This window comes from Capsicum annuum, unplaced genomic scaffold (assembly GCF_002878395.1).
Source record: "Capsicum annuum cultivar UCD-10X-F1 unplaced genomic scaffold, UCD10Xv1.1 ctg82735, whole genome shotgun sequence".
NCBI classification, from domain to species: domain Eukaryota; kingdom Viridiplantae; phylum Streptophyta; class Magnoliopsida; order Solanales; family Solanaceae; genus Capsicum; species Capsicum annuum.
Window position 1 is genome coordinate 84,731 of NW_025893549.1, and position 9,508 is coordinate 94,238.

The 9,508-nt window shown below is 34.5% G+C and overlaps 1 pseudogene; it reads right to left on the minus strand.

Annotated features, from left to right (window-relative positions):
• Positions 1-2,046: 2,046 nt before the first annotated feature.
• Positions 2,047-9,012, minus strand: LOC107841388 (annotated as a pseudogene).
• Between the last annotated feature and the right edge of the window lie 496 nt (positions 9,013-9,508).

The following is a 9,508-nucleotide window of genomic DNA, read 5'->3' on the forward strand; positions in this document are numbered from 1 at the left end:
TCTTAACCCTAGAATTCGTATTAATTATGCATATCTATCCATGACATGCATAAACCCTATAAGGATTTTTTTATGCTTAAAAGAAGTGATCAAGTTTTTCAGTTCGTTAGCAAAGGCTAGTGTCATCCAATCGTTAGGTACCACTGAAAACCACGTCCTCTCTTTCTGAGATCTAGCAATTTATCCCTGTAATACCTCTGCATCTTTTTACTTTATCTTGATGATATTATTTCAGTGGAATAATGTTGTCATACTCGATGCTTGTTGGAGAGCAAAGTCTTCAACATAGATACCATCATTTTCCATGATCCACTTTCCTGTAAAGAAAAAACACTAAAAAAAACTATTGAGTAGTAACAAAGCTAAAAGCCCACGCATTTCCTCAGGCTCAATAGTGGGTGTCAAACTCTTCGCCGTAGTTTTTGTATAGTTGAATTTGTTCATGAGTCAAGACCACTCGTTATGATTTTATTAGTTTTGGGTTAGTGGTATATGCTTGCAAAAAGGTTGATAATGAAAATATAAGACCAAATAAATCGAACAAGGCAACAACTTCGAACAAATCTGTAATGTTAGTCAAATGTTGGGTCCTTTTAACTATAGGTAAGATATGACCGAGCTCGATTCCAATAATGAAAAAATAGTAAAAAATTAAAAGAAAATGGAGAATGCTTAAGGAAAAAGCTAATGATAGTGTATTACTTATTTGGTAAGGATGAGTAAACATTAGATCCTTTACCGTGGAGAAGGGGGTACCTATTTATATGGTATAGAAATTATCCCATGGCCAGTAAGATCGTCACTCATCCTAGTACTGATAGAGAGAAGTTAGCCTATTAGCGTATGTTAGATACGATTTTGTTGAGGGTCATCGCTGTTTTCTCTAATTCCTGACACATCGTCCTTCCATTTGTCTGTTAGCACATGTTCATTATCTCAGTTGTTCTCGAATGCCTGTACCCTTACCCAGGTGAGCGTCTTATAGCATTGGTATTATTATCAAGATAGCACCATTATGAGATGGCTCCTTTTATACCCAACCCTAGTTGGTTTAGTTGGCCTAGCTGGCCTAATTTTTTTTAAAGCCAATTTCAATCCATATAATGAGTATTTTTTACCTTTCATCAATTTTGATATAAAATACTTTTGTATAAAAACTAAACACATGGATAAAAATCATCTAACCTTATTTCTCTATTGAACTTTAAATTTCAAATTTTATTTAAATATGTATCTCACTTCATCAAAAATAACAATTAAGTTATATGTATATCTAGGGTTTGTACGGGGAAGAGAACTCAAGAACTTAAAAGGTGCATCTTATCCAATAAAATAGAGTATGCAATATTGTAAGAAATAAGTGGCAATAATTTTCTTCAAGCTTGAATTGTTCATGAGAAAAAAAAGAGTTAAAAATGGATACATCAAAAATAAAGGAGCAAAAATTGGATACATCAAACTTTTGAGGTTCGATAATGAAATAAAGGTATAACTAAACCAAGTTGCTGTGATAATAGTTTTGTCCAGTTTCTAATAATCCAAAGGTAGTTTTGAATGAAAAACAAATAGAGGGAACTTCCTTTCCATTTCTATTAACTCAAGAGCATTTTTGATTACTTTCTATTTTATTTATATTTATAACAAAATAGAAATCTGCTACTCCTTGCATATTTCTCCTTTATCAAAAATAAGTTTTTCTTAACTCTTCTCATCCATCACTTAAACAACAACAAAAAAAAGGACATATCAATGCACTAAAGTTTCCCCTATGCACGGAATCCAAAAAAAGTCCAGAACACATGAAAACAGAGGCAAAAGGGAAAAGCCTTTTAATAGATGAACAAGATAACAAAACCAAGGGACAAAACACAAATTTACCAATACCGAACACGTATAGTGACGAGAAATACTTGGTGGAATACAAATCCCTCCCTTGGAAAGTAGAAGCTCAAATGAAAAACACACATAACAACATTTAGTGGCAACTCGTGCAGTGATAACTCGCAAGTTGCAAGAATTGTTTGAATTCTTTGGACACTAGAAATTTTACTGGGTGTTTAGTGGACAACTATTAGCTGCTGAGACTCTAGAACCCCATTCAAGCAGCTCTTTGCTAGTATCATCTATCTGGACAATCACTTTAATTAAGCATAAACAATCTTTCTTGGCTCCATTTATTGTTTCAATTGCTTCCACCCACTCCTCTTCACAATAAACCTACATAGAATTGAGGCGTGCAATATTTTCCATTAAGATGAATCCTTTAACTCGACATTAAGAGTAAGAAAACAAAGGAGATGATGAAAATTGAAATTTGGATCACCTTAATTTTCCAACATTTCCCTTCTCGTTTATGGATTGCATCGACTAATCAAGTGTAGTTCCAATTCTTGATCACATTGTAAGGTCGATCATGGAGCTTAACTTTGATTGTATAACCACAATTGTTTATCAAGAAGATAATGGTCCTTTGCCCACACCTTAGAATTGTTGAAATCTCCTGAGCGGTCACCTTCAAGTATTTGACCATAAATTGTATTTGACATAACAGGAAAAACCAGCAACTCATTCTCTTCAATTTAATTCAAACGGAGCTTGTTTGTTTACTTAAAAGCTACCTTCACCACTGTATCCAATCACCCGCTTTTATAGTGCAGCCTATGCGTAACCAAGAGTAGCACCAACAGACCAACCAATAAATCCATACCGTATTTTGAACTCATACCTAAAAGATAAATAAGAACAACAAAAATCATTATAATGATTATGGAAATAAATACCAAATGACAACCAATTTTATAGGTTTGCATTTTTTTTAATTCTCACCCACATCAATGTGGCAATTTTATCTTCTTAAAATTAAACCACCACCACGAGTCCTCTATCCCGGTAATCGCAGTGCTGTCATCAGACAACATATTCTGAATATGCTGAAATAGAACATTAACCTTTAGTGCCTCTTTAGGCTCGTATTTGAGAGGATATCCATTAGGAACTACCTAGTAAGTTTCGATAAAATGAGAATGGTGCTTTGGAACCAACCTTTTAGTGGATGGTATCACTAAAACCACATAACCAAAACCATCAATGAACTCAACAAAATCATCACATGCCTTTGTAACCCATATTTTTTGCCCTCCAACAAGCACTGGCTTAACTGCTTTGTTCAATAACTCAGCTGCTGCTTCCACTAATGCTTCCAATCCCATCAAATTACTTAATCTATGATCCAAAAAATAAACAACACCAAAATAAGCAACTCAGACACAAACAGTGGCAGAAACAACATATAAGGACTGCTGATATATATGCATAACTGCTCAAGATTTAGACTTTAGCTTACAATATGTATCTAAATTTTTTTACTATGTATGTTATATTGCTCAAACTCTTCAAAAACGTCAGTAGGTTCAAGTCTGCTCCTCCAATGTAATGCATTTTTAGAGTATCCAACTCAGGTATGGAAACATTTTTTAAGAGTTCAAATAGTATAGTTAAGGTACGTAAGAAGAGATACATCCACAACCTTTCAAAACCTAGATCCATTAACGACTAGCTAAACAACATCAACAACATATTTCATATTTCTATACAATTCAACAAAAAGAACATATGATCTATGTCAAAAAATTAAAAAATATATTAATACTTGGGAGAGAGGGAAAATTGAATAAGTTCATGACTAAAATTAAGGTGTGGAATCCCCGGTAAATTAAAGCCTATACTAATATATTTTAGTTTTTTTTCCCAAATTTTCTTACTAAATTTAAATTTTATTTTTCTTAGAAGGAAAATAAAATTAATATAATAATTACTTTTACTTTTTATGAAAGGAAAATATAAAACATTAAAAACAATAGAATCTACAATATAGTCATTTAAGAGTTTCGTTTAGGGAGAATTTTCTCTCAATTTGTATTTATGTTTTATGTTTTTTATTTAGGTTTTTAATATATAGGCCTATTGGTAGAATCATATCAATCATATTATGTTTTTTTTTTTTCATCTTATTTAACATCTCAAATAGTTTGCAACTATTAGATTCCGCATGACACCCTCTCGATTTTGGACCCAACAAGTGGTATTAGAGCCTATAGTTCAAAGATCCAGTGGTTTAGTAAAACGAGGTTGAAGACAAGTTCAAGGTGGTTCAAATTAGTTTGCAACCAATTTGATGATAATGAGGATTGTTTGTCCAACTACATGTGGAGAGAAAGTTTTACGCATATTTCAACATTACTGTAGATGTATCTTTAAAAACAAAAATAAAAAATTTATTTTTAACCCACTTTTAATCATAATATTTTAAATATTATTTATAACCATGGAAAGTAGCTGTGATGAAGATTTTATGAAAAAGAAGTTCATACATACTTTGAAAGTGGATCAAGTGATAAAAATCAAGCCAAAAAGGGGAAATGTGTTAGGGGTTTTGCCTTATTTTTTTACCAAATTTAAATTTTACTTTTCTTAGAAGTAAAGTAAAAGTAATACCTTAATTACTTTTATTTTTCCTGAAAGCAAAATATAAAATATTTTCATATTTGGCTAACCTTTTTGTCGGAGAATGATTTTGGATCTCTATAAATAGAAGCCCCTATTATAATATAAAAAACACAATATCATTTACATTGTAGTCTTTAAGAGTTTTGTTTAGGAGGGATTTTCTCTCAATTTATTTTTATGTTTTATGTTTTTGATTTAGGTTTTAATACGTAGGCCTATTGGCGGAATTATATCAATAATATTATGTTTTAGTATATTTTCTTATCAATCTTACTTATCGTCTCAAATAGTTTGCCATTATTAGCTTCCGCATGATGCCTTCTCGATTTTGAACCCAACAATATAAACTGTCTTACTCTCTTTCAATGATATTGAAATTGCAGTATCAATCAGTTCATGAGCATCGTCTAAACTATTCAACACAATTTGCAATATACTAGAAAATGAAATATTCTAAAATCAAGCAATAGGGTTACGTAAAAATGACACAATAAAGTTTTCTCTGCAGTAAATTACTCTGACATTCAACAAAATGTATCATTTAACTTTCTTATAATACAAATGCCAACGGATAATATTATACTCGCCAAATTTAAAAACCATATATATTTAGATTTACCAAAGTACCATGGATTCATGTGCCACATTTTTATGCTACAAATTCATCACTGCTTGTGTTCCAATTTACTTATTGAATTTCAAGATTAAACTTTTAATATTAAACTTCCAAAATTTTGACAATTCACACAAAAAACCTTCAACTATATTGAATAAAATTTATATATTTCAAAATCACCTAAGAATATTATAATCACAATAATTAATGATTTAAATTATTTAAAAGTCATAATTAAATGGGTAGGCACTAAAGCGAGAGATATGGATAGATATAAGTTGTGGTACTCAGGTAGCGTGAGACATAAAATATGGGGTATGTGCTTTAGTAGATGAGGATCTTAGGAATTAGGTCATGGAGGTTAATAGAGTCAGTGATAGGTTGATGTCTATTAAGTTGGTCATTGGAGGGTCTTCGGTGAATGTTATTAGTGCCTATGCTCAACAAGTAGGTTTGGGCGAGGAGGAGAAAAAGAGATTTTGGGAGGTTTTGGAAGAGGTGATTAGGGGCATCTCGAGCACTTAGAAGCTTTTCATGAGAGGATATTTCAATGGGCATTTTGGGTCTTTGTCGAAAGGGTGTGATGATTTGTATGGCAGTTTTGGTTTTGGGAAGAGGAATGAAGATGGAGACTATCTTTTTGATTTTCATATGGATTTTGGGTTATGTATAGTGAATTCAAGCTTTCCAAAGAAGGAGGAGCACCTTATTACTTTTTGTAGTTTAATGGCAAAGACTCAAATTGAATTTTTTCTCCTGAGAAAAGGGGATAGAGCACTATGTAAAGACTGTAAACTCATACCTAGTGAGAGTCTTTCGACTTAACATAGGTTGTTGGTGATGGACTTAGTAATCAATAAGGGTAGAAAGAAGGGAAGTGTGGAGGCTCTGTCTAGGATTTAGTGGGAAAGCTTGACGTTGGCTAGTGCTATGGAGATGAGAGAAGAGTTGAAGAGGAGAGGGCTTGGGAGAGTAGAGGGGATGTGGATAATATATTGAAGATGAAGACTAGTTGCATTAGGGATACCATTAGAGAGGTGTTGGGTATCTCGATTGGTCGATCTGGTAAGCGTCAAGAAGATTGGTGGTGGAACAAAAAGGTTAAGAGAAAGTTGGAGTCTAAGAAAGTGGCTTATACCAAGTTGGTTGAGAGAAAGGATGAGTAGGAGAGGTAGAAGGATAATGACAAGTATAAGGTACCAAGACAAAAGGCTAAGCTGCCGGTTACAAGAGCTAAGACAATAACTTTTGAGAGCATGTTTGTGGATTCAGAGGAGAAAGACGGGGATAAGAAGTTGTATAGGCTTACTAAGGCCAGGGAGTGGAGGACTCATGATCTTGACCAAGTGAGTTGTAAGAAGAGAGATGATGGTACAGTGTTGGTTGAGGATGCCCTTATAAGAAAGAGTTGGCAGTCCTATTTTCATAAACTTTTGATCGACGAGGGAGACAAAGGTTTCATGTTGGGGAAATTGGAGAAGTCTGAGGAAGGTTGAGATTATGGTCATTGTAGGCATATTGAGGTTGAGGAGGTCAAGGGTGTTATTCGTAGGATGTGTCGGGGTAGGGAGACAGGGCCAGATGAGATTCCCGTAGATCTTTGGAACTACACTGGCGGGGCAGGTTTGGAGTAGTTGACAAGGTTGTTTAACATCATTTTTAGGGTGGCGAAGATGCCTGAATCATGGAGGAGGAGTATGATGATTCCTTTATAAAAGAACAATGGAGACATCCAGAGTTATAACAACTATAGAAGTATTACGATATAGAGCTATACTATGAAGGTTAGGGAACGGGTGGTAGAGTTGACACTGTGAAGGATTATGATTATCTCTGAGAATCAGTTAAGTTTTATGCCAGGTAGCTTGACTACTGAGGCCATTAATCTTGTGAGGAGATTAGTGGAGCAATTTTGGGAGAGAAAGAAGGCCTTGTATATGGTTTTTATTAATCTCGAGAAGGCATATGATAGAGTGCCCAGGGAGATTCTGTGGAGGTTCTTGGAGGCTAGATTGGATGTTGTGGCATACATTAGGTTAATTTAGGACATGTATGATGGTTCAAAAACTCGTATGAAGAAAATAAATGGAGATTTGGAGCACTTTCTAGTTTTGATAGTTTGCATCAGGATTGACCCTTAGTCTCTTTTTATTTGCCTTGATGATGGATGTGTTGTTGCAACATATTCAGGGAGGGGTGCCCTAGTGTTTGTTATTTGTAGATGATGTGGTTATGATTGATGAGACTCAGGGAGGATTTAATGATAAGTTAGAGATTTGGAGATAGATCTTTGAGTCTAAAGGTTTTTGGATGAGCAGGACCAAGCCGAAGTACTTGGAGTATAAGTTTAGTGATGTGTCGTAGGAGACTGATATGGTTGTGAAACTGGATTCTCAGGCCATTCAGAAGAAGGAGAGTTTCAAGTATTTGTGGTCTATAATTCTGGGTGATGGTGAGATTGATGAGGAAGTCATATATCATATTGGGGCAGGATGGTTAAAATGGAGGCTTGCTTCGGGGGTTGTATATGATATGAAGGTGGCCCCAAAGCTTAAAGGTAAGTTCTACAGAGTTGCAGTCTAGTCGGTTATGTATTATGTAGTGGAGTGTTGGCCATTTAAGAAATCCCAGGTCCAAAAATTAAAGGTAGCAGAGACGAGGATGCTGCAATAGATGTGTGGTCAGACCAGGAAAGATAGGGTGACTGATGAGATTATTTGGGAAAAGGTATAGGTGGCTTTGGTAGAGGATAAGATGTGAGAAGTAAGGTTACGTTGGTTCGGGCACATAATAAGGAGGGGTTCTGATGGACGTGTGTGGAGGTGTGAGACATTGGCTATAGATGATTTTAGATGGGGGAGAGGTAGGTAGAAGAAATATTAGAAGGAGGTGATTAGACGTAATATGGAGAAGTTACAACTTATAGAGGAAATGACCCTTTATAGGAAGGTTTGGAGGATGCAAATTAGGGTAGAAAGTTAGGGGTGGGAGAGTGTCGGTGACTGCAGGGGAGTATTCTGTATTTGTGTCAGAAGTTTCCTATTTGTAGGTGTTGTGTTCTGTCTATGGTTTTAGATGTATAGTTTTAGTATTTTCTTATGGCTAGCGTTGTTAGTTTATTTTTGCATACTATTCAAGTTTATATACAATTATGTATTGTGTTTGTTATATTGTTATTGATTCTAAGTCGAGGGTTTATTGGAAATGGCCTCTCTACATCACCTGAGGTAGTGGTATGGACTGCGTATACTCTACCCCCTAGACTCCACTAGGTGGGAATATACTTGGTATGTTGTTGTTAATGTTGTATAAAGAAATTTATTAAAAAAAAAGAATCTTGAAATTATAATTGGGCCATATAAATTGGACAAAATAGTACCAGGTAGCAAGTGACGGTTTGAAAGCAATGAAGCTCCTGACTAAATCATGCAACCCAATTGTATGATGAAGGACCCTACTAGTCCCATAATCATTCGAATTAGGTTCACCGACAATACATATCATCAGAAGATTTTCACTATAAGCACCAATAATAGCATTAAGTACACTTAACCCAACAATAGTAAATGTAACAAGACAATCACCAAACCTCATTCTCTAGCATAACCATCAAAAGCATATACAACATTTAACTCATTACAACTACCTGTAAGGTTAAGTTCAGGTTCAGCGATGGTGTAGAAGTATTCAGTTAAAGTCACCTGACACAGAGAACACATCGGTTATTCTGATTTAGACTAAACAACATGTGAGGTGACGACCGAGTGTTGAGTCATGAGAATTGAAGGGGATGGTGGGGGTTTTGTTTGTAAGGTGATGTTTTTTGGTAAGTTTACTACGTCATTATTTATGGGCTTGCAAGTGTCAATTGTACCGATCTTCAAGTTCATTGATGATGATGAAGACTAGTAATATGAAGTTTTTTTGGGTTTTGTGAGTAAGATAGAGAGAGAGAGTTGAGAAGTTTATATACTGTTTGGATCGACTAGAACCGGGTGCTAGATTTTGGCTTTTTAAAAGTTTTAGGCAGTTTGTTTACTATAGACTGTTTGGTAGCTGGTTTTGTTTGGTGGTAAGTTGAGATTTGAATTAAAAGTGAAAAATAAGTTTTTTCAATTAAGTGGGGTTCTTGAAGTTTTAAAAATTAGGTAAAAGTTATACTTCTTCAGTTTAAAAAAGAACGACCTACTTTCCTTTTTAGTCTGTTTAAAAAAGAATGACCCCTTTCCTTTTTTAAGAAATATTTTAATTTCAACTTTTCAAATGGCATATTTAGGACCACAAGATTAAAGGACATTTTGGTACATTTGACACAATTTTAATTTAAGACTACAAGATTCAAAAGTCTTCTTTATTTTCTTAAGCTTTGTGTCAAGTAAAAGTAGG